Below are 23,265 nucleotides of genomic sequence, written 5' to 3'. Positions count from 1 at the left end.
CCCTTATTTCAAAATAACAAGCAGAGTGTCCACACTATGAAGCCCATTATTTTGAATAAGGGGCTGGTTATTTTGAAATAATAACTCCTGCTTTCCATGAGGAATAACTCTTATTCCAAAATAGTTATTCTGAATAGTGATAGTATGGATGCTCCACTGCTGCTATTTCAAAATAACTATTCACCAGAGTCATTCAAAGTAATTACTTCCCAGTGCTTCCTGTGAGGCAAATTGTGAGGTTTATTTTGAGGTAATTTCAAAATAAAGCACTATTCCAAAACTCCCATTAACCCTCGTGGAACGCGGGTTGCCGGGATGCCAGAATAACATGCATGTTTTTTTCAAAATCTATTTCAAAATAATGGGTGCTCTAAAAAGACCTGGAATAGCTATTTCAGGATACTTCTAGTATCCTGAAATAGCTCTGCAGTGTAGATGTAGCCTAAGGGAGCCTGCCTCAGACTAATTTCGAGGTTTCTCTGTAGTGTGAACATGCTATTTTAAAAAGCTTATTTTTGGGAGTTATTATTTTGAAATAATTTCCTAGTGTAGACATGCCCTGAGATTGCTTGAGCTAGTTCCTTAAGTATCCTGTGGTGAATTTCATCAGGTCCTCCCAGTGATTTCTTCTAGCTTATAGAAATAGTCTTTAACCTATTTTTAACCTATTCTGGCTTCTGTTCCCTCCTTCTTATTGTTAATGTTAACTGTGTTGAGTATCTAATTAACCCTCATAACACTAAATAAGTTTCTCCAATGATCAGTTACTCTCACTGGTAAAAAATAACATTTTTATTTCACATCTGAATTTATCTAAACTGTTTCCAGGCAGTTGGTTGTGTTAGGCTTTTCTCTGCTACATTAAAGGGCCTTGTTCTATCAGAATTTTTCCCATATAGGTACATATATACTACAATTGTGTCAACTCTCAGCCTTCTCTTTTAAAATATAAATACATTTAATTTCTGTAAGGCATTTTTTTTATAACTTGAATAACAGATTTTTAGATTTTGTAGCCAGATGGGACCATTATCTTTCAAGGTAAGATTGTGACCCCATTCCAAGACTATCATATCATCTTCCCAGTTCTACCTATTTCTTCTTTGTATCGGTTCTCTCTTCACTCTATTATTCAGTCTCCATTTCCTATAGCTGCATAGAAATCTGCATCCAGTTTTTGAGAACTTCGCTTTATCTATTCCATCTCTCCTGATGCTTTACCCTCTCCTTATGGGTGTTGAGGATCCTTTTAGCTCTTACCAACTGCTTCTTTACTGTCTCCAATATCCGCTTTCCCCCTGTATTCTCCCTTTTTCAATTCCCACCTATTCCCCCTTCTCTTTTCCATCTTTTACTTTATCATCAGCTTCCCCATAATTCTGAGTGCCAATACTGTTTCTATCTACTCACACCAGGACCAGAGTCCTCCATCCACTTCCCTTACTTTCATACCTCCTGATAATCCTATGATCCTATAGCTGCAAGCATGAGAGGAGTGAAGGCCTCCAACAGAGAGGACTGTTGATAGAAGTTCTGACTCCTCTTATCAGCCATGAAAAGAGGTCCTAAATACAGCCATAAGTACCATGGAGTTTGTCAGCATACTAATACTGAATCCAGTGCCAAACTGGATATTAGATAGCAGCTTAGAATGTGAGAAAATATTCAGAATGTTTACATGTGTAGCGCAGTAAATTCTCTCATCATTTTATCTAATTTTCTGAATCTTTTCTTTGTATTTTGTGCTACCAGAGTTGTTAGCTTTCAACTGAATTCCAAATTTGTGCACCATGCAAATTAATTGGCCTCAATCCTGAACATGGATGCAGTATACTGCAAAGTGTGTGGTACTCCTCTGCTAAAGTAGAAACAGAGATAAAGAGGAAAAAGCACAGAGGAGGTGGTTCTCTAGCTCCATAAATAGTCTGGTATTTTTCATGCATAGAAGCATAGTAGCTAGAAAGACATGAGAATTATTTCAGAGCTTGTTTAACATTTTGGTAATATTTTTGTGATGATATAGCCAGATAACCATAAAATGGGACCTATTTGGCAGCATTGAGTGAAGTTAAAAGGTCAGCATACGATTTTTTATTTTAAATATATCACTCAAAATAACAACATTCCTATCATATTGCCCTTAAGTCTAAAGAAGTTAGCTGAATAATATTTTGCTTCTAACTGTTGAGTTTGTTGATTAGATATATTTTTGTCATGGCAGTTCTGAGGGATTATGAACACTTTGATTTCTTACTGTACTTTTCCTTTCTGTACTGAGGACTGCTGCTTTTATATGTTTTCCTTTTGTAATTGTTTCACAGGATCCTGTGAATACTCTTTCTTTAGACATCTCTAAGTAAAAGAAGGGTTACATTTTTCTACTTTTAAGGTGGAAATTGCAATAGGCTTTCTGCAATAAATGTTGCTTTTTTGATAATTGTCTATTTTTTTGTCTTATGGGTAGAATGTAAGGAACAGGTGATTTGCAAGTTAAAGATGGAACACAAACAAAAACGTGGGAAGCATGAGCTAAAAGTTGGACTAAAGAAAGAGGAACTTGCAAATTCCGAGGCAAATTTGATAGACTAAAACAAGGAATATAATGTGCAGAGTAGTTTCACCCCAAACTAAGAAATATATTTGAAAAATTAGAATAAAAATATTCCTCTAATGCAATTTGCTCAGAATGTACTTTTTCAATGTTAACATCTCAAAAATACATGTTTCTCTTAATTTTAAGAACATAATAACAACCATATTGGGTTAGAACGAAGGTCCATCTAGCCCAGTGGTAGGTATTAGGTACTTCAGAGGGAATGAAAACAATGTGTAATCATCCCTGGCTGCCCATTCCCAGCTTCCTGAAAACAGGCTAGGGACAACTTCTCTGCCCATCCTAGCTAACAGCCATTGATAGACCTCTCTTGCATGAATGTATCTAGTTTTTTTAATACTCTGTTACAGTATTTGCCTTCACAGCATCCTCTGTCAGAGAGTTATGTAGGTTTACTATACATTGTTTAAATTCCTTTTATTTTAAACCTGCTGCCTTTTAATTCGTTTTGGTGATCCCTAGTTCTTTGTGTTAGAAGTTGTAAATAGCACTTCCGTATTTACTTTCACCATACCAGTCATAGACCTCTATCATAGTCCCCCTTAGTCATCTCTTTTTCATGCTGAAATTTTCCAGTCTAATTAATAGCTCTTCATTTGGACAGATAAAGCTGCTCCATATCTCTAATCATTTTAAGCTGTTTTATGTATATTTTCCAATTCTAATATCTCTCTTTTTTTAGGTGGAATAACCAGACCTGTATGCAGGATTCAAGATGTCCCATGGGCTGTGCCAGGGATTTATTTAGCAGTGTGACAGGAAGCATGTGACCTTGCCACATCCCACCCCAGGAAAAGAGAAGGAGAAAGGAGGGAAATCCTCTAGGCAGGTTAGAGTATCTGCAGGGGAAGAAGCCAATCAGGGCCCTGCAAGCTAGTATAAAGAAGCTGCTGGACCAGAGCCAGGCAGTTCCTCTTTGGAGCTCAATCTATGCATAGTGAAAGACTGGATGTCTGAGAAAGTGGCAGTACCTTGGACAGCTCAATGTGGGTTGCTTATTGTAGATAGAATGAAGCCCAGGGTCTGCTACTGAAGACTGTACATGGCTGGTAGGAAGAGTTGCAAAACTCTGGATAAGGTGCTGCTGGGATTTTGAGATAAAGCCTTGAGAGCAAAGATGGTGCAAACCCATGAGGAGGGAAGATAGCAGTGAAACCTCAAGGATCAGAATTTAGTAGACAACTGCTATTTACAGGATCCCTGGGCCAGGACCCAGAGGAGAGGCTGGGTCGGGCCCCTTCTAATGTCCCTGTCGCTACAGGAGGAGAAGAAAGAAACCTGATCCTAGGCAATCCAAAAGAAGGTGCATCTAGAACACCAATGAGTCCCAAAGCAAAGGAGAGGTAGGTGCGTGTAGACACACATGCTTGCTAGAAGGGATGCTCATAAGAGAGGATGAACCATTACAAGATAATATGATATCTTCTGTCTTATTATCTATCCCTTGTTTAATGATTCCCAGCATTCTGTTAGCTTTTTTGTTTGCTGCTGCACGTTGACTGGATGTTTTCAGAGAATATTGACAATCACTCCAAGATTTGTTTCTTGATTGATAATAGGTAATTTAGACCTCATTGTTTTATATGTGTAGTTGGGATTACATTTTCCAATGTTCATTACTTTGCATTTATCAACAATGATTAATGCACTCACTGTTTCAAGTGCCATCCTGCAATATAATTTTGCCAGCTTTCCTTGCTTCACTAATTCCAGTTTGGTGGTATTTTCACTTATCCCAGGCTCTGATGGTGGTTGGTTGGGTGGGGTGGGGTAGGGTGGGGCTATAATAACTCCAAAATGTGTTTTACCCCCTATAGTCTCCCCGAGGTGAGTACCTGGCTAGCAGCTGCTGCTCTCTGGCTCCCCAGTTCCTGCTGCTGCCACACTCTCCCCTTCTTTGAGAAACTTATCATGGCCAATGAGGTGCTGGGGGAACTCATCCTGTGCTACAGATGGCCAAGCCAAAGTGAGCCTTTGCTGAGCTAGGATGAGGGCACAGGGAGCCTGTCTGTGTTGGTGTCTATGGTTCAGAGTGGGAGCTTTGACTGCTGCTCTACTGTTGAAGTGTTCAGGCTCCTGAGTGCTCACCTTAAAGAAGAATTGCTGATGGGCAAGGGGAGGAGCAAAGGGGGCAGTTGTCCTAGGGCCAAGTGATTTAAAAGAGCCTGGGGCTTCTGGCCACTGTTGCCACTACCATAGCTGTGTTGTTGGGTGGAGCTCCAAGGTCTTTAAATTGCTGCTGGAGAACCAGGCTGTGTGATCAGGGCAGCACAGAAGCCCCAACCCATCCTTTCTACCTGAGGCTCTGTCCCTTCCAGAAGGGCCTGGAGTCTCCCTCATCTTTCCCAGGGACCTGACATTTCTATCCTAAACCCTGACTTAGAGATAGCACACTGACATACACACAGAGTTCCCACCTAAGTCCCCATCTCTCTCTCCCTCATACACACACATTCATTTGGCTTCTCCCTCACATCCTTGCCTAACACACATACAGTTTCTGATACACACACTCCCAGGAACGCTCTCTCTCTCACACACGCAGTATCCCAAACACAGTCCTTCAAACACATACATTATTCTTCACATACTCCCCACAACCTGACAGTTAGGAAGTTTTTCCTAATGTCCAACCTAACCCTCCCTTACTGCAATTTAAGCCCATTACTTCTTGTCCTATCATTAGAGGTTAAGGACAATAATTTTTCTCTCTCCTCCTTCTAACACCTTTTTGGGTATTTGAAAGTTGCTATCATGTCCCCTTTCAGTCTCCTCTTTTCCAAACTAAACAAACACAGTTCTTTCAGTGTTTCCTCATAGGTCATGTTTTATAGGCCTTTAAACATTTTTTTGCTCTCCTCTGGACCTTCTCCAATTTCTTCACATCTTTCCTGAAATATGGTGCTCTGATCTGGACACACTACTCCAGAAGAGGCCTAATTAGGGCAGAGTGGTGGGGAAGAATTACTCCTCATGTCTTTCTCATAACACTCCTGTTAATGCATCCCAAAATTATGTTTATTTTTTTGCAATAGTGTCACATTTCTAACTCATATTTGGCTTGTGGTCCATTATGACACCTAGATCCTTTTCTGCATTACTCCTTCCTAGAATGTAACTTTGTTTTTTATTCCACTAAAACATGCTTGCTTAATTTTAATATACATGAATTAAAGGTTTTTTCCTCTTTTGTTAAGAATGGAAATTTTATTTTTATAATTCTTCTAGTATTTATGTTTATCAATCACAGTCTTGTATGTGGCTCAATAACGTTTGACTCCTTAATACTAATAGTATCAGACTTGGAACCATGTTTAACTTTGTACAAATTTTAAGTTATTTTATAGATATATGTAAAACTACAATTTGAAAATAAAATGACCTTCAGCTGCATAGTATCTTAAAATATGTTTAGCTAATGTGTGGGGTTTTTTTTTTTACACTGGCACTACTACTGTGAACATGAGCCAAATTTACATTCTACAAGGTTACCCCCTTTTGAACTCTCTTCAGTGTGAGCAGGCCCAGCATGGCTGGTGGGACATGGCCTCCTATGTCCACAGCAACTCCTTACCCCTGACTTCTCCAGAGAAGGTTTGTACACCACATAATAGTAACCTGGAAGAAAATATAAAATCATCATGGATAAAGTTGCAGATGGCACAAAAATTATGAGTATGATAAGTAATGAAGAGGAGAGGTCATTGAATCAGAGTGATGGCTTGGTAAACTAGGTGCAAACATTGTTTTAATGTGTCTATGTGTAAATACATACATCTACAAACAAAGAACATAGGCCATGCTAACAGGATGGGAGACTTTATCTTGGGAAGTAGTGACTCTGAAATAGATCTGGGCATCATGATGGATAATCAGATATACATGTGTTTCCAGTGGGATGCTGTAGTCAAAAAGAGCTAATGTGATCACTGGATGCATAAACAGGGGATCTTGAGTAGCAGCCAAGAAATTATTTTAATTCTGTATTTGACATTGGTGTGACTGCTGCAGAAACAGTGTGTCCAGGTCAGGTACCCATAATTCAGGAAGCATGTTGCTATATTGGGGAGGTTTCAGAGAAGAGCCATAGGCTTGAGCAAAAGATAAGAAAACATCCCTTATAGTGGTAGATGCCAAGGGGATCAGTCTATTTAGCTTAACAAGGAGAGGGCTGAGGTGTGACTGGATTATGGTCTGCAAGTAGCTACCTGGAGAACAGTTATTTATTGATGGGCTCTTCAGTCTAACAGAGAAAGGTATAATACAATCCAATGGCTGGAAGTTGAAGCTAGACAAACTCCAGCTGGAAATAACTGGAAATAAAGTATTTTTTTAATGGTGAGGTTAATTAAAGGGGGAGCAATTTACTAAGGGTCATGGTAGATTCTCCATCACTGGAAGTTTTTAAATGAATATTGGATGCTTTTCTATAAGAGCTGCTCTAGAAATTGTTTTGGGGAAGTTCTATGGCCTATGCTTCTTGTCCTATTACCAGAGATTAAGGAGAATAATTTTTTTCTTTCCTCCATGTAACACCCTTTTAGGTACTTGAAAGTAGCTATGATGTCCCCTCTCAATCTTCTCTTTTCCGAACTAAACAAACCCAATGAGGTTGGACTAGATTGGGGTGGGCAATTAGCAGCCCATGGGCCAGACGCAGTTCATCAGGGTTCATCGCGGCAGGCTGCCAGACATTTTGTGGACCTTCATGTCTGCAGGTTTGGCCACTTGCAGCTCTCAGTGGCTGTGGTTCACCATTTCTGGCCAATGGGAGCAGCGGAAAGCAGTGCAGGCTGGGCCACTGCTAACCGTAACTCTCATTGTCCAGTAATTGTGAATCATGACTAATGGGAGCTGCGAGTGACCATATGTGCAGATGCACAGGTAAACAAAGCGTCTGGCAGCCTGCCAATGGCAAACCCAACTGTACTGTGTCCAAACCGAGGGCTGCATATTGCCTAGCCCAGACTAGATGATCACAGTGGTTGCTTGTGGCCCTAGAAGCCATGAATTCTGACCTTAGAAGCTATGAATTATTCTCCTTTCACTCCCTCATCCCCTTTATTGAGATGATGACTTATTTATATCCAAGCTACAATTTTCTTCAAATTGTATTTTGATAAGTTAAGCTGTCACTATTTCATATGAATCACACCCTCCAAATACTTTACTATGCATTAAATAACTGTTTGCCCTGCATGACTCTCCTCTCAAAGCATCTTTTCATTAGCCTGAAAACAGAACTCTAATATGCATGGAATTCTAACTTCAATATGTGTTGTTTACAGCAGAGTAAGAGTTGTCATGAGTCCATTCCTAATAAGCTCTATATTACAGACTTATGCCAACATTTCTTTTGTATCATAAATTTGTTGGTTATTCATAGTATTAACTTCTGTACGCAAAGCTTTCTTTATCCATGAATCAAATGCATGAGCTACTTCCTTATCTCATTTGACTTGACATGAAAAAAGATTTGTTTTTTAAATTATACTTAGAATCATAAACTCCTTCCATGCATTTGGAATGGTAACAATTCTTATTTGGAATAGGAAATAAAAATCATAATACTCCTCATATTATTCCTAAATTAAGAATTTGTTGTCAGACTACTTGCACTGTAAACAATAATTTTAAAAAACAAGATGTACACTTCAAAACTGTACAAGAACAGACATTTAAATAAGGAGACGAGTGGATTAGAAATAAATAGACTAGATAGATAAAAGATCATATGGAACAAGAAATGTTAATTAATCCAGACAAAATTTAAGAACAGTTTTGTGATGTCGACACACTGAATATCATAATATTCATATTTATTTAAATATCGTTAAAAAGACTAAAGGCTAATTACATTGTCAATTTGGAAATAAAATGTCTCTTTTCAGAAGCTGGAGAAGAGTTCAAATAGATATATGAAATAAATTAAACACACTGAACAATTATAGCAAGAAATTTTGGAGTGCGGGGAGGCGGGGAGAATGGCCAATTACAAGCATGTGCCGGCTGTTTAAAATGAACAAAAGATATTTTCAAATGATTTCATTTTTTGAACTTAAAGCGTATTTTGAGATAGCATTTAATATTTTAAAATTGAAATGGTTGTACTGCTTTCACAGAAAGATACCAAGTGATTTTTTTTGCCTTCACAGATTTTTTTGCCAAGAGGACATAATCTGGACCCTAAAAATCAAACATATTATTAATGAGGACAAACTGAGCAAGGTAGACATAAAAAAAAGTAAAGTAAGTTTTCCATTTATGTTGTTCAGATTTTTTTTCTTGCTTTAGTATTTTTCATGTGATTTAAATTTATGTATGATGCAATTATCAGAAAATGTTATTTCTTCATAATTAATTTGGAAAAATACTAACTTTATCTGGAAAAAGATAATTTAATATTATATGAAATTATTACAGTCTTAATTAGGTAATTTTTTTTATATTTAAACAATGGGTATAGTCTGTGAAGGTAGCACAGTATGTGTAAACCACCTTTCAGATTGCATCTAGGAACCAGGCGGCGAAAGTGATTGAAATGATTCTTCAAACATTTTACAGATTCTATATCAAGACAAATTACTTGAGTAATTACATGAAAAACACTTCAATATAATAGATAGAATCAAAAAGAAAAAAAAATTCTTTCACTGGGCAGTAGTTGGAAAAAGCATGCAGTGCAAAGAAAAAACATTATTAGAGGCGTAATTTGTAATATTTTTCTTATTTTTAAATAAAATTTTAGGTAAAAAGTGACATTTCGCATTTTCATGGAACATGATTGATATAACACAATTTTAATTTTTAAGTGTTATTTTAATCTACGTTTAGCAAGCAGTCCCCAAGTTAGACCCCAGTTTGATTTAAAATGAAAAAAGTCAGTAAGTAGTTTTAGAGACATTTTTTCCCCTTAAAGATGAGTTCTTTGTTCTCTAGTTATTTTCTATCAAATTATCGAGAAGTGTTCCAATTGTCAATGTGTAATTATATAGAGTTCATTATAAACATTACCCGAATTACATGGATAAGAATAATGTCAATTGCAGTATAGAAAACTGAACAAGTTTAAAATAATGGATCCTGTCATTTAATTATTATTTTCCTAATGCCCTCAGGTTCCCTCAAGAACTTGTTAGTTCTTCAGTAACCTGACTCATTTATTAAGCACTGTGATCGGGCTGGCCAGCCCCGCACTGAACAGGGGGGCGGAGATCCCGCCTATTGGGTGGAATACGCCCCTCCCCCGCAGCTGGGCATGCTCGCAGTGCAGCCCCGGTATAAAAGGCTGCCGGGCTGCTCAGTTGGGGCTGGCTGCGGGAGGGGAAGGAGCTCCTCTCCAGGCACCAGAGCCACAACCGCAGCAGCTCAACCAAGAGGTGCTGGACCCGTTACCCCTGCCGCTATTGTCTCCGGGACTAGCCAGACTGCAATGCCGGCCGCGCTGCGCAGCCTCCCTGGAAGCCGTTGCTGCTGTTGCTGGACCCACATCTTCAGGTGGGACTGCTGTCAGACCGGGTGAGGGGGTAGAAAGCAACCCAGGGTGGGGGCCAGAAAAAGGCCCAGCGGGCTCAGCGAGTTTCGGGGAGGACGTGGCGCTGGGCCAGTAGTGGGAACCACCCACCACTGATAGGGCCCTGGGTTGGGGCCCAGTGGAGAGGGAGGGCCCAGGCCTCCCTACCCCTTTCTCCCAAATCCCAGATGACGAGGGGATCCATTTAAAGGACTAGGTTGCGGGGCCTGCGTTTAAAAAACTAGGCCCCTGGGCCTGCATTGAAGGGACTAGGCCTTCAGGCCTGCGTTGAAAGGACTAGGCCTTTGGGCCTGCATTTAAAGGGACCAGACCTTGGGGAGAAGAGGGCGGGGGCTGGTGAGCCCACCAGAAGCACCATGTAGGAAAGTTGTGACTGCTGGGTTCCCTCACCTCTCCTTTACCTCTACCTCACCACCATTCCCCAACTCCATTCCCCCATCCCCCAACTCTCTGCCCTGCCTCTCCCCTCCCTGCCTCGCCTCTTTCCACCCCTCTCTGCAGCATGCCATGTCCTTACTTCCTCCTCTCCCTCCTGGAACCTGGAACCCTCCTGTTTAGTTTGGAAAAGAGAAGATTAAGAGGGGACATGATAGAGGTTTTCAGGTATCTTAAAGGGTGTCACAAGGTGGAGGAAGAAAAATTGTTCTCCTTGGTCTTGGAGGATAGAAGAAGAAGCAATGGACTCAAACTGCAGCAAAGGAGATTTAGGTTGGACATTAGGAAAAAGTTCCTAACTGTCAGGGTGGTTAAACACTGGAATTAGTTGCCTAGAGGTTGTGGAATCTCCATCTCTCAAGATATTTAAGAGTAGGTTAGATAAATGTCTATCAGTGATGGTCTAGACAGTACTGTGTCCTGCCATGAGGCCCCTTCCAGTGACCTCTCAAGGCCCCTTCCAGTCTTAGTATTCTATGATTCTATATACATATTATATACAAAAGCTAGACAAGCTTAATCTAGTTATTGTTCAGTAACAATAATATCTTAGCTTTAATGACTGGTATTGGATAGTGCTGACTGGAAAAAATGGCTAATTGTTCTGACAACTGGGGTGAGGCATCTAGCATGTGTGGCACGGCTGGTAGGAGTGGCGGCAGGCGTGGAGTGGTGGCAAGCGACCAATGGCATGGCGCGTCTGGTAGGAGCGGCAGCAGGTGACCAGCGGCATGGCATGGCTGGTAGGAGTGGTGGCAGGCGACCAGTGGCGTGGTGCAGCTGGTAAGAGCGGTGGCAGGTGACCAGCGGAGTGTCCAGTGGAATGGGACGAGAGCTGGTGGAGTGTGGCAAGGTGACTCACGTTAAAGACTGCAGCAGACCCCACAGAGAGGTAGGGCAGTCGGCCTCAGACCATGTAAGGTGGCCCTATCTATCCCCCCGCCCCCATTTCTACCCCGGTTGGGAGGTAAAACCCTGGAGGTGAACTTTTGGACCTTGGGTGGCACTGACCAGTGACAGAGACTTTTGGGGTGTCGGACTTTGGAACTTTGGGTGATTCTTGGCTGGGGGGCGGAGGGCTTAACTCATGTTTGGGCTATGAACTCTGTTTGTGGTATTTTCCCAAGTTAATACCATATGACTTCTCTCTCTCTGTTTCATTAAATGTCTCTTTCCTACACTCAGACTCTGTGCTTGCGAGTGGGAAAGCATTGCCTCTCAGAGGCACCCGGGGTGTATGAATTTCCCAGGTTACTGGGAGGAGCTCGAGCCGGTTCTGTGTGAGATGGACCCCTAGATATTGAACCCGGACCTGGTTGCTGCCAGGTCTACCCAGCAGAAGGGTTACACATGTAGTCTCAAACTTCTTGGGGGCAGGAAACTTTGGTACTGCATGTTTTCCCTGCATGTTTCTCAGATCCCGAACCCAGGAACCCTCCTTCTTCCATGGAGGAGGAAGCTGAGTCAGAGGCTGAGTGCCTTTTGGAGTTTTGTACTTTTTCTCTTTTTGGTCTTGCTGGGATTTTTTAAAAACTTTTTAAAATGCTCAGACTTCCCAAAATATTGCCAACAATGTTAAAACAAAGAGGAACTAAGCAAAGAGCCTTTTCCCACTTCCATGGAGGCAGACCTGGTGGCAAGTGGGAGAAGGAGGCATAGCTAGCATGAGCCACATTGCACCTTTGGACTTCATCTGAATGCAGCAGAGAGGGGAAAAAAGAAGTTTATGCAAAGCAATTTTATGGGAAATACTGGGCTGCAATAAGGGGAAACTTCCTGCCTACTCTGGGGAAAGGAAAAATGCAGTCTGTGTCACAAAGTATTTTCACAGCACAGGCGGGAGTTGACTGAATGCCACTTAGACCCAAAACATCACAAATGGAGAAAATCACCTCGTTTTCTCAATCCTAGAATTGTAGGACTGGCAGGGACCTCAAGAGAGCTGCTAGTCCCTCCCCCTGCCCTCACAGCAGAACTGTTATCTGGACCACTCCTGATAGTTGTCTATTTAATCCACTCTTTAAAATATCCAATGGCACAGATCCCACAGTCTCTCTAGACAGTATATTCCAGTGCTTAACTACCCTGAGACTCATTTTTCCCTAATTTCCAACCTAAACCATCCTTGCAGCAATCCTCAGAGGTAATTGACTGAAGAATAATGGGAGTCAGCATCTTTTGGGAAGCTAATTTTTGATCTGTTGAGTTGGAAGACATTTTATATCAATAATAAAAATGATAAAAAACAAGTAGTCATCAGTTCTCTGAAACAGGAAGGTATGACTTGAATAAGCCTTAAATGCAATAACAATGCCAAAAAGAGTGAGTGTGAGAGAGAGAAAGAGAGAGAGATTGTCTGTATGCTCAAGGGAGGAACTAATAGGGGAAGTGGAGGTGACAACCTGGGAAGCAGTGATCATGAGATGGTAGATTTCAGGATCCTGATCAAAGGAAGAAAAGAGAGTAGTAAAATACACACCTTGGACTTCAAAAAAGCAGATTTTGACTCCCTCAGAGATCTGATGGGAAGAATCCCCTGGGATGTTAACATGAAGGGGAAAGGAGTCCAGGACAGCTGGTGGTATTTTAAAGAAGCCTTATTGAAGGCACAGAAAGAAACCATCCCGATGCATAGCAAGAGAGGCAAACATGGTAGGAGACCGGACTGGCTTACAGGGGAAATCCTTGGTGAACTTAAGCACAAAAAGGAAGCTTACAAAGAGTGGAAACTTGGACAAATGACCAGGGAGGAGTTTAAAGGTATAGCTCGAGAATGCCGGGGGTTATCAGGAAGGCGAAAGCGCAAATGGAATTGCGACTGGCTAAGGATGTGAAGGATAACAAGAAAGGTTTCTACAGGCATGTTAACAAGAAGAAGGTGATCAGAGAGGGTGTGCGGCCCCTAATGGATGAAGGAGGTAACCTAGTGACAGATGATGTGGGGAAAGCTGAAGTACTCAATGCTTTCTTTGCCTCTGTATTCACAGACAAGGTCGGCTCCTGGACTTCTGCGCCAAGTGACGCAAGATGGGATGAAGATGGACAGCCCGTGGTGGGTAAAGAACAGGTTAGGAACTATTTAGAAAAGCTAAACGTACATAAATCCATGGGTCCAGACTTAGTGCATCCGAGGGTACTGAGGGAGTTGGCAAATGTCATTGTGGAGCCTTTGGCTATTATCTTTGAAAAGTCGTGGCGATCGGGAGAAATCCCGGATGACTGGAAAAAGGCAAATGTAGTGCCCATCTTCAAAAAAGGGAAGAAGGATGATCCAGAGAACTATAGGCCGGTCAGTCTTACCTTGGTTCCTGGAAAAATCATGGAAGGGATTCTTAAGGAATCCATATTGAGGCACTTGGATGAGAGGAAAGTGATTAGGAATAGTCAGCATGGATTCACAAAGGGCAAGTCGTGCCTGACCAATCTGATTAGCTTCTATGATGAGGTAACTGGCTCGGTGGATATGGGGAAGTCAGTGGATGTTATATACCTTGACTTTAGCAAGGCTTTTGATATGGTCTCCCACAATATTCTTGCCAGCAAGTTAAGGGATTGTGGATTGGATAAATGGACGGTAAGATGGATAGAAAGATGGCTAGAAGGCCGGGCCCAGCGGGTAGTGATCAATGGCTCGATGTCAGGATGGTGGTCGGTTTCTAGTGGAGTGCCCCAAGGTTCGGTTCTAGGACCGGTTTTTTTCAATATCTTTATTAATGATCTGGATGAGGGGATGGATTGCACCCTCAGCAAGTTTGCGGATAACACTAAGCTGCGGGGAGAGGTAGATACGCTTAGGGCAGAGATAGGGTACAGAATGACTTAGACAAATTGGAGGATTGGGCCACAAGAAATCTGATGAGGTTCAACAAGGACAAGTGTAGAGTCCTGCACTTGGGACGGAAGAATCCCAAGCATAGTTACAAGCTGGGGACCAACCGGTTAAGTAGTAGTTCTGCAGAAAAAGACCTGGGGGTTACAGTGGATGAGAAGCTAGATATGAGTCAACAGTGTGCCCTTATAGCCGAGAAGGCTAATGGCATATTAGGTTGCATTAAGAGGAGCACTGCCAGCAGATCCAGAGATGTCATCATTCCCCTTTATTCGGCTTTGGTGAGGCCGCATCTGGAGTATTGTGTCCAGTTCTGGGCCCCCCCACTACAAAAAGGATGTGGACGCATTGGAGAGGGTCCAGCGGAGGGCAACCAAAATGATTAGGGGGCTGGAGCATATGACTTATGAGGAGAGGCTGAGGGACTTGGGTCTGTTTAGTCTGCAGAAGCGAAGAGTGAGGGGGGATTTGATAGCAGCCTTCAACTTCCTGAAAGGAAGGTTCCAAAGAGGATGGAGAGAGGCTGTTCTCAGTAGTGACAGATGGCAGAACAAGGAGCAGTGGTCTCAAGTAGTGGTGGGAGAGGTCCAGGTTGGATATTAGGAAAAACTATTTCACTAGGAGGGTAGTGAAGCATTGGAATGGGTTACCTAGGAAAGTAGTGGAGTCTCCATCCCTAGAGGTGTTTAAGTCTCGGCTTGACAAAGCCCTGGCCGGGTTGATTTAGTTGGAATTGGTCCTGCCTAGAGCAGGGGGCTGGACTTGATGACCTTCTGAGGTCTCTTTCAGTTCTATGATGCTATGATTCTAAGGTGCTGGCATACATTAAGCATCTGAAGGAATACCCTGAAATTTGGTGTAACCATAGGACTAGAAGTTAAGCAAAAGCTAAAATCCCTGCAAATAAGAAGCTCAGTGAACCAGCTGTGAAGGCAAAAAATAAATGTGCTCATTATTCCAGCTCCATAGAGCCATATTCTTGGGTTATATGAAATTGTACACAAGACTCAAGGGTATTCTAGAGAGTTCAAACTTTTGAACCATTTCTCTTGAGATCTGTCCAGGATGAACACATTGGGTGGGAATGGGTATATAAAGTTCCATAGCCTCATATTATCAGTTTTTATTGATCCAACAAAACAATCTCTGAAAAAGCTAAACTCCAGACTGTGCGTTATGGGGTTACTATAGGTATAAAAAGAATGCTGCAATGGGAAATATTAAGAAGTTAAATGTCTTATTTCAATATAATTTTCCATTGATCTTGACTGTTGAAGAATGAACATTTTAATAGATATTTACACTTTGGCATTACAAAGAAGCACATAATTAAAACGTATACATACATTCCTATATTTATTATTTGCTTCTGCTTATTTGTGATACCTTGGTACATACATATGTATCCATAGGCATATATATATATATACACACACACACACACACACACACGGAGAGAGAGAGAGAGAGAGAGAGAGAGAGAGAGAGAGAGAGAGAAGGCATAAAAAAAACTAATGAGAAAAACACATCCCTGAAAAAGTAGAAAGGATAAACAATAAATAATACTTAAGACTATACTCAAAAAGAGGCAGTGTATAAAAAGTGACTGTTTTAGTTAAACTGAAACTCATTTTAAGGCACCGTGGAAAAGCTTCAGTTTTGTCTTGGGTGTCCTGCACTTCTAGGTGGCTAAGGTGTGCCACAGAGTGATCCTAGATGCACTCTTTCTTGAGGCAAGGGTCATAGCCTACTGAGCCACCTTCATCATAGGCTAGTCATTGGGTTTGGTGTGAGAACACTCCTTAGGTCTCCGTCTTCCCTCTCAGGGAATGTCTCTGTGGTGCTGTAAGGATGATTGGAGGGAACCTGGACCGACCCTCTGCTCCAGCCCAGGAACCCTAATGGCAGCAGCAACAGGTAGTTTTTCCTTTATTACCAGCGCTATATCCCTGCCTTGGGCCACTTTCCCAAACAGTCCTTTCCAGCACCTTACTCCTAGTACCTGACCACTTTTGTCCTCCAGCTCTCCCACAGCATACCACATTACTCAGCTCCTCACAAACCACCCCACTGAAGTGGAGACTTTTAAACTAGTACCATCAGGTTCTTAATAGGCTGCAGGTGTTCTGATTAGCCTGTCCCTCTTAATTGCTTCTAAAAAGTTCTTAATTGGCTCCAGATGTCTTATGGTATCTGCATGATTAAATTGGTTCTAGTACATTCCTGATTGCTCTGGAACAGTCCTTCCCTGGTCACTCAGGGAACAGAAAACTATTCATCCAGTGGCCAGTATACTTTCCTTCTATCAGACTACTTCAGACAAATGGTCTAGGTGTCTCACAGTACACTATGGCTGCGTCTAGACTGGCAAGTTTTTCCGCAAAAGCAGCCGCTTTTGTGGAAAAACTTGCCAGCTGTCTACACTGGCCGTTTGAATTTTCGCAAGAACACTGATGATCTAATGTAAGATTGTCAGTGTTCTTGCGCAAATATTATGCTGCTCCCACTCGGGAAAAAGCCCTCTTGCACAAATGCTTTTGCGCAAGAGGGCCAGTGTAGACAGCTAAAAACTGTTTTGAGCAAAAAAGCCCCGATGGCAAAAATGGCGATTGGGGCTTTCTTGCGCAAAACCGTGTCTAGATTGGCACGGACGCTTTTCCGCTAAAAGTGCTTTTGCGGAAAAGCGTCCGTGCCAATTTAGATGCTCTTTTCCGCAAATGCTTTTAATGGAAAAACTTTTCTGTTAAAAGCATTTGCAGAAAATCATGACAGTCTATATGTAGCCTATGTCAAAATAACTTCAATGAGCTCTTCTATATTATCAAATAGACTATCTGTACATATATATCCCATATCTCATGTATAGTTTTGTATACATATTTATATAAAATGTTCTTTTGTGTATATTCATACAATATAAATGTAATTCTGTGTGTGTGTGTGTGTATTTATATATATATATATATATATATATATATATATATATATATATATATATATATAAATACACATAAATATATATAAATATATATATACACATGCATTGGTATACTAAAAATGATGTCAGATGTGGGATATGTGCATGTACACATAGAAACAGTCTATTTGATCTCACACACACACACACACACATATATATAATTTTTGATATACCATACCCTCACAGATATCCTTGGCAGATATGGGATGAAGAATCGTCTTTACACACACTTTCACTAAGACATAGATATCACTTTGCCTGAAATAATCTGGACTGTTTACCTCTTCTTACAAAGAAGAAAACTTTTCAACTAAGTTTTTCAATCTCAGCTTCGAATTATTTAAACCTAAATTATGTTGTCACACATGCCCCCACCTCCTAATTAACATGCACTCTAGTTACTAATGGTGATGCCTAACTAAAGAAGACCAAAGAACCCCCTCTAAAGATGTTCTGGTGGGAGAGTGACATCGCAACAGAATTTACAATTATTTACCCAAATAGACTTTAGATGGATCCTTTATGCTAATACTACAGACAGCCTGGTGGAGTGTGTGAAGGCTCTTTTTCTGCCCAGATAGTAAGAAAGAGTCTGACCATATCAATTTTGCACAATTTGTTTTTCCCATGGTTGAAAAGGAGCCTGGGAAAGAAAAATGGAACTTTAATTGTCTGAGCTAGATGAAAATGAACTAGATGAAACTAGCCTGGACTAGATGAAAATCTGAGACAACCTTTGAAAAATCTTTCGGTGAGGTATAAGGGGCATTTTGTCATTTTGGAACACTGTAAGGAGGGTCAGCCATGAGGTCCTGAATCTCCCTTACCCTTCAAGATGATCGTATAGCTACTAGAAGGGCCACTGTCATAAACAGATGACATAAAGCAGGCACGGGCAATAAGCAGACTGTGGGGTAGATGTGGTCCATCAGAGTTAGCCCCTGGCAGGCTACTGTGAGTTTTTCCACACAGCTTTGGCATGACTCATCTGATGGCAAGCTGTCTGATTCCAACCAACAAAGGTAGTTGGAGTGATGCAGCATTCAAAAGTGCCAGAATAACCACCAGATCTGTGGTTTACTTCCAGTGGGTCGCTGGTTGATATGACTGAAGAACTGAGATGATTAATCTCACTCTCCTTTCCTTCCAGGGATTGAATCTCTGGGGAGAATGCTCAATAGCTGTTAAGCATTCACATTCTTGAAAAGACTTTCAAATGCAGTGTCCCTGGGTGAATTAGGACCTTCCATGGGCAGATGCTTCTCTTCTTTCCATGACTCTCAGATGTGGGATTTCATCAGCCACCTGCTCTCATATTTTCCTTTCAAAGATGCTCCTTTTGTCATAAAGGTTCCTTCTTTTTCTTAGTAAAATTTCCTTACAGAAAAAAGGCCTAACATCTCGTTTTTCCAGCCCATATCCAAGCACACTTAATAGGTAACTACAAGCCCACTGGAACTCTACAAAGCTCTTCTAACAGCTTTTCCTTTGGGAGCTCCTCTTCCCTTCAGATGAGTGAGTGATAGGATTAAGTAATATCAGGGGCTATGTCTAGACTGCAAGCCTCTTTCAAAAGAGGCTTTTTCGAAAGTATCTTTCAAAAAAGCCTCTTTCGAAAAAGAGCATCTAGACTGCAAGCAGTACTTTCAAAAAAGCAAGCCGCTTTTTCGAAAGAAAGCAGCGAGTGAGTCTGGATGCTCTCTTTCTAAAAAGCCCTGTTGGCATTCAAGAATGCCTTTTTTCGAAAGAGCACTTTCGAAAAAAGGCTTTCTTCGTCGTGAAATGAGGTTTACCGCCGTCGAAAGAAAAGCTGCGTTCTTTTGATTTAATTTCGAAAGAACACGGCTGCAGTCTAGACGCAGGTGAAGTTTTTTCGAAAAAGGCTACTTTTTTCGAAAAAACCCCTGAGTCTGGACACAGCCAGGATGTATTAATTCCACCCAGAAAAGTCACTCATAAAGACTTTGGGCCACTCTCTTGAATGGTTAACCAGAACAGTCACGTTTCTTGATATTAGAAACTTGGCACCACCTATGCATGCAGATTATTTTTCAAGTTCACACCAACAAGTGAAGATGGGAATTCTAGCACTGATAGTTTGTGGTGTGCAAATTTACCACAGGAGACTTCTATCCAATCTTGGACCTAATCTCCAAATCTGTTATAAGAAGTTCTATGTGGAAGCTTCATCTGTACTTCATGCAGTCTCTATTGAATGATTTTCATTGCTTATTGACTCTGAAAAGAGTTTTGCCTTCTAAGCTCATTCATTCATCTTCTTTGTGTTTTTAGTCTGGCTATTGATGGGCTGGAACAGCTCCAACTTTTCTGATCACCTTTTTCTGTATTCCTTAATTTCAGGATATTAATTTTTCCTTTCTACTATAGGATCACAAATGTGACTCTTCTGTTACTATTTTTCTTTTAAACTCCAAAATACATAAGTCAGTAGTTGTCAGTTCTCTTGTATGTACAACTGGCATATTTGCCCAATATTGATCGGTTCCTTAACTCAATTATTTTTAAAAAAATAAATGGAAAATTCTTACCAGGGCTGCTTGCTCTTCCCCTTCCTATCCTGTCAAGGAGCAAGAGTAAAGGGCAGCACAGCTCCCCAGCCATAATGAGGAATGCAGCAAACGGTGCACTTTTCCCTCACTCCCTGAATCAGGGGAAGAGCCAGCAATGTTCTCATATGAATCTGGGGTGGGGGAGACCTTCAGCCTCCCCCATCCTCCCTAAAGGGTACCTTGGGAGTGTGAGGTTTGGGGCTGGAGTAGTTATAGACAGGGAAGCATGTTCGCAGCCAGCCCCTTTCACCTGCATGGTGATTCTGTCTTTTTCTATATGGTTTTCTGAGAAGCAATGCCATTCTAGGCATACTGCATTTTTTCTGGCACAACCAAATCCTTACCTTTAAGTTATAATAACAGGAAGCTGCCTACCAAATGTGAAGGTCCTTACCATTTAGTCAATGTTCTTGAAACAACAGACAAACTATCAAATATATAGTAGATGATTGTGTAAAGTTCTTTGATACCTGCCTCCCATTATTATTATTTACCTTCCATGCAAATCTACTTTTTAATATTACAGTCTTCCACTAAGCTAGTCAAACTAATTGCAGAGCACATATCTCCTTCACTTTTGTTCCTCATGTTGTGGTTTCTACTTACCTTACAACCCTCTACCCATATTTATCATTCTCTCCATTATCCCTCTACTCATATTTATCATTCTCTTAGATATCCCTTCTTTCTGGTTCTTCCCTTTCCCATGTTTAATTCCTTCTCCCACAGATCTTTCCTCCCCTCTTTTCCTTTTTCTTTCCCACTACTTTTCTTTCTTCCTTCTCTTAGATCCCGCTCTGTTTTACTTCTTCCCACTGCTATCCTCTCTCCCCCTTATTTTCTTCTCTCTCTTCTTTCTGCCTTTTTCTCCCTGGTTCCTTTGGTTTCTTTACCCATCCTATTTTCTTCCCCCATTTGTCTTTCATGCTGTTCCTTCCCCATTTCTCTTACCTTCTCTGCTTCCATTTCCTCTCTTAGGGTATGTCTACACTACAAAGTTAATTCGAACTAATGGACGTTAGTTCGAATTAACTTTGATAGGTGCTACACTAGCGCTCCGCTAGTTGGAACTTAATTCGAACTAGCGGAGCGCTTAGTTCGAACTAGGTAAACCTCATTCTACGAGGACTAAGCCTAGTTCAAACTTACTAGTTCAAATTAAGGGGTGTGTAGCCCCTTAATTCGAACTAGTGGGAGGCTAGCCCTCCCCAGCTTTCCCTGGTGGCCACTCTGGCCAACACCAGGGAAACTCGTATGCCCCCCTCCCAGCCCCGGACCCCTTAAAGGGGCACGGGCTGGCTACGGTGCCCGTGCCAGGTGCAAGCCTGCCAGCACCCAGCTAGCAGACCCTGCACCTGGCACGGCTCGAGCCAGCCACCTGATGCCCCCCACCCTCCCCCTCTTCCCGGGACCAGGCTGGCGGCTCCCAGGAGCTTGCCTGGGACCGCAAGAGGCGGGCACCCACCTGGTCTAGTGCAGACATCGTGGACCTCGTCCACGACCTCAGCACTAGGCACAGGAAAGTGGCCAGCTAGGGCAGGAGAGCTGCCAGCCTGGCCACCCAGGAGCAGGTGTGCATGAAAATCAAGGGGGTCCACTGAGACCCCAACCCTGAGCCCTGAGCTTACAATGGCCGTACTGGGTCAGACCAAAGGTCCATCTAGCCCAGTAGCCTGTCTGCCGACAGCGGCCAACCCTAGGGACCCTGGAGGGGATGGACCGAAGACAGTGACCAAGCCATTTGTCTTGTGCCATCCCTCTCCAGTCTTCCAAAAACTTTGGGCAGGGACACCACTCTAACCCCCTGGCTAAGACTACTCCATGGACCCAATCTCCATGACTTGATCTCACTTCCCTTTAAACTCTGTTCTAGTTGTAGCCTTCACATCCTCCTGCAGCAAGGAGTTCCACAGGTTGACTATTTGCTTTGTGAAAAAGAACTTTCTGTTGTTAGTTTGAAGCCTGCTACCTATTCATTTCATTTGGTGTCCTCTAGTCCTTCTATTATGGGAACTAATGAAGAACTTTTCTTGATGCACCCTCTCCACACCACTCATGCTTTTATAGACCTCTATCATATCCCCCCTCAGTATCCTCTTTTCTAAGCCAAGAAGTCCCAGTCTCTTTAGCCTCTCTTCATATGGGATCTGTTCCAAACCCCTGATCTTTTTAGTTGCCCTCCCCTCTCCCAGCCTCTCTCTTCTCCTCTCCCACCTCCTTTTCCCAGTCTCCCCGAGTTTTGTTAAATAAAGAGAGTTTCTATTTTTGAAAACACGTGTCCTTTATTTTGTACATCAGAAAGGAGGGCTAAGGAGGGGTAAGTGGAAGGAGGTGAGGGAGGAATGGGGTACGAGCCCCCGATGGGGAGGACTGGGGTGGCTCTGCGGGCTCCTCAGGCTGGAAGCTCTCCTGCAGACCTCCCCCTGCGGATGGCAGCCTGCGGCAAGTGCAGCCGGGCTGATGGCCGAGTGCTGTGATGTGCCGAGTGTGGGTAGTCCGAGCAATCCAAGCTAGGACTGCTTTGCTGTCCCTCATCGAATTAGACAAGCGAGTGGGGAACCCCTGAAAACTGTCTGTCCGGGGTGGGGGTCGGGTCCCTTTAAGCACAGCCCTCGGCTAGCCTGAGACAGCAGCTCCACGCTCTAAGTCCTAATCTGATGCCCTGCCGGCACTGCTTCCAGCCATCCTTAACCTCGATTCAGGGTCCACTCAATGTGGACATGCTAGTTCGAATTTGCAAAATGCTAATTCGAACTAGTTTTTAGGTTTATATGCACTAGTTCGAATTAGCTTAATTCGAATTAACTAATTCGAATTAAGTTAGTTCGAATTAGTGCTGTAGTGTAGACATACCCTTACTCTGGGTATGTCTAAACTACACCCCTCTGTCAGCAGAGGGATGTAAATTAGATGTATTGAAAGTGCAAACGAAGCCGGGATTTAAATATCCTGCGCTTCATTTGCATCATGGCGGCCACCACTTTTTTTCAAAATAGGACTTTTTGAAAAACCCCAGCAGTTTAGACGGGGCATTTTCGACAGAAATGCCCTGTTTTGAAAGATCCTGTACTCCTCAAAGTGAGGATCTTTTGAAACAGGGCATATCTGTTGAAAATGCCCCGTCTAACCTGCTGGGTTTTTTTAAAAAGGCCTGTTTCAAAAAAAAGCAGCAGCTGCCATTATGCAAATGATGCATGGGGTATTTAAATCCTGGCTTCATTTGCACTTTCGATACATCTAATTTACATCCCTCTGCTGACAGAGGGGTGTAGTTTAGACACACTCTCTGTTTCCTTGATCCTT

At 42.1% G+C, this 23,265-nt stretch overlaps 1 long non-coding RNA gene across 1 annotated transcript; it reads left to right on the top strand.

Moving 5' to 3' along the window:
- The first annotated feature begins 3,813 nt into the window (after positions 1–3,813).
- LOC142826710 (uncharacterized) lies at positions 3,814–9,800 on the top strand. Its single transcript, XR_012900916.1, has 3 exons — positions 3,814–3,957; positions 8,770–8,863; positions 9,733–9,800. It is a non-coding gene; the product is annotated as an uncharacterized LOC142826710 (long non-coding RNA).
- The last annotated feature ends 13,465 nt before the right edge of the window (positions 9,801–23,265 follow it).

The sequence above is a fragment of the Pelodiscus sinensis genome, chromosome 2 (genome assembly GCF_049634645.1).
Source record: "Pelodiscus sinensis isolate JC-2024 chromosome 2, ASM4963464v1, whole genome shotgun sequence".
NCBI lineage: Eukaryota > Metazoa > Chordata > Testudines > Trionychidae > Pelodiscus > Pelodiscus sinensis.
The sequence above is the reverse complement of the archived record's forward strand: the minus strand, read 5'-3'. Positions and strand labels throughout refer to the sequence as shown.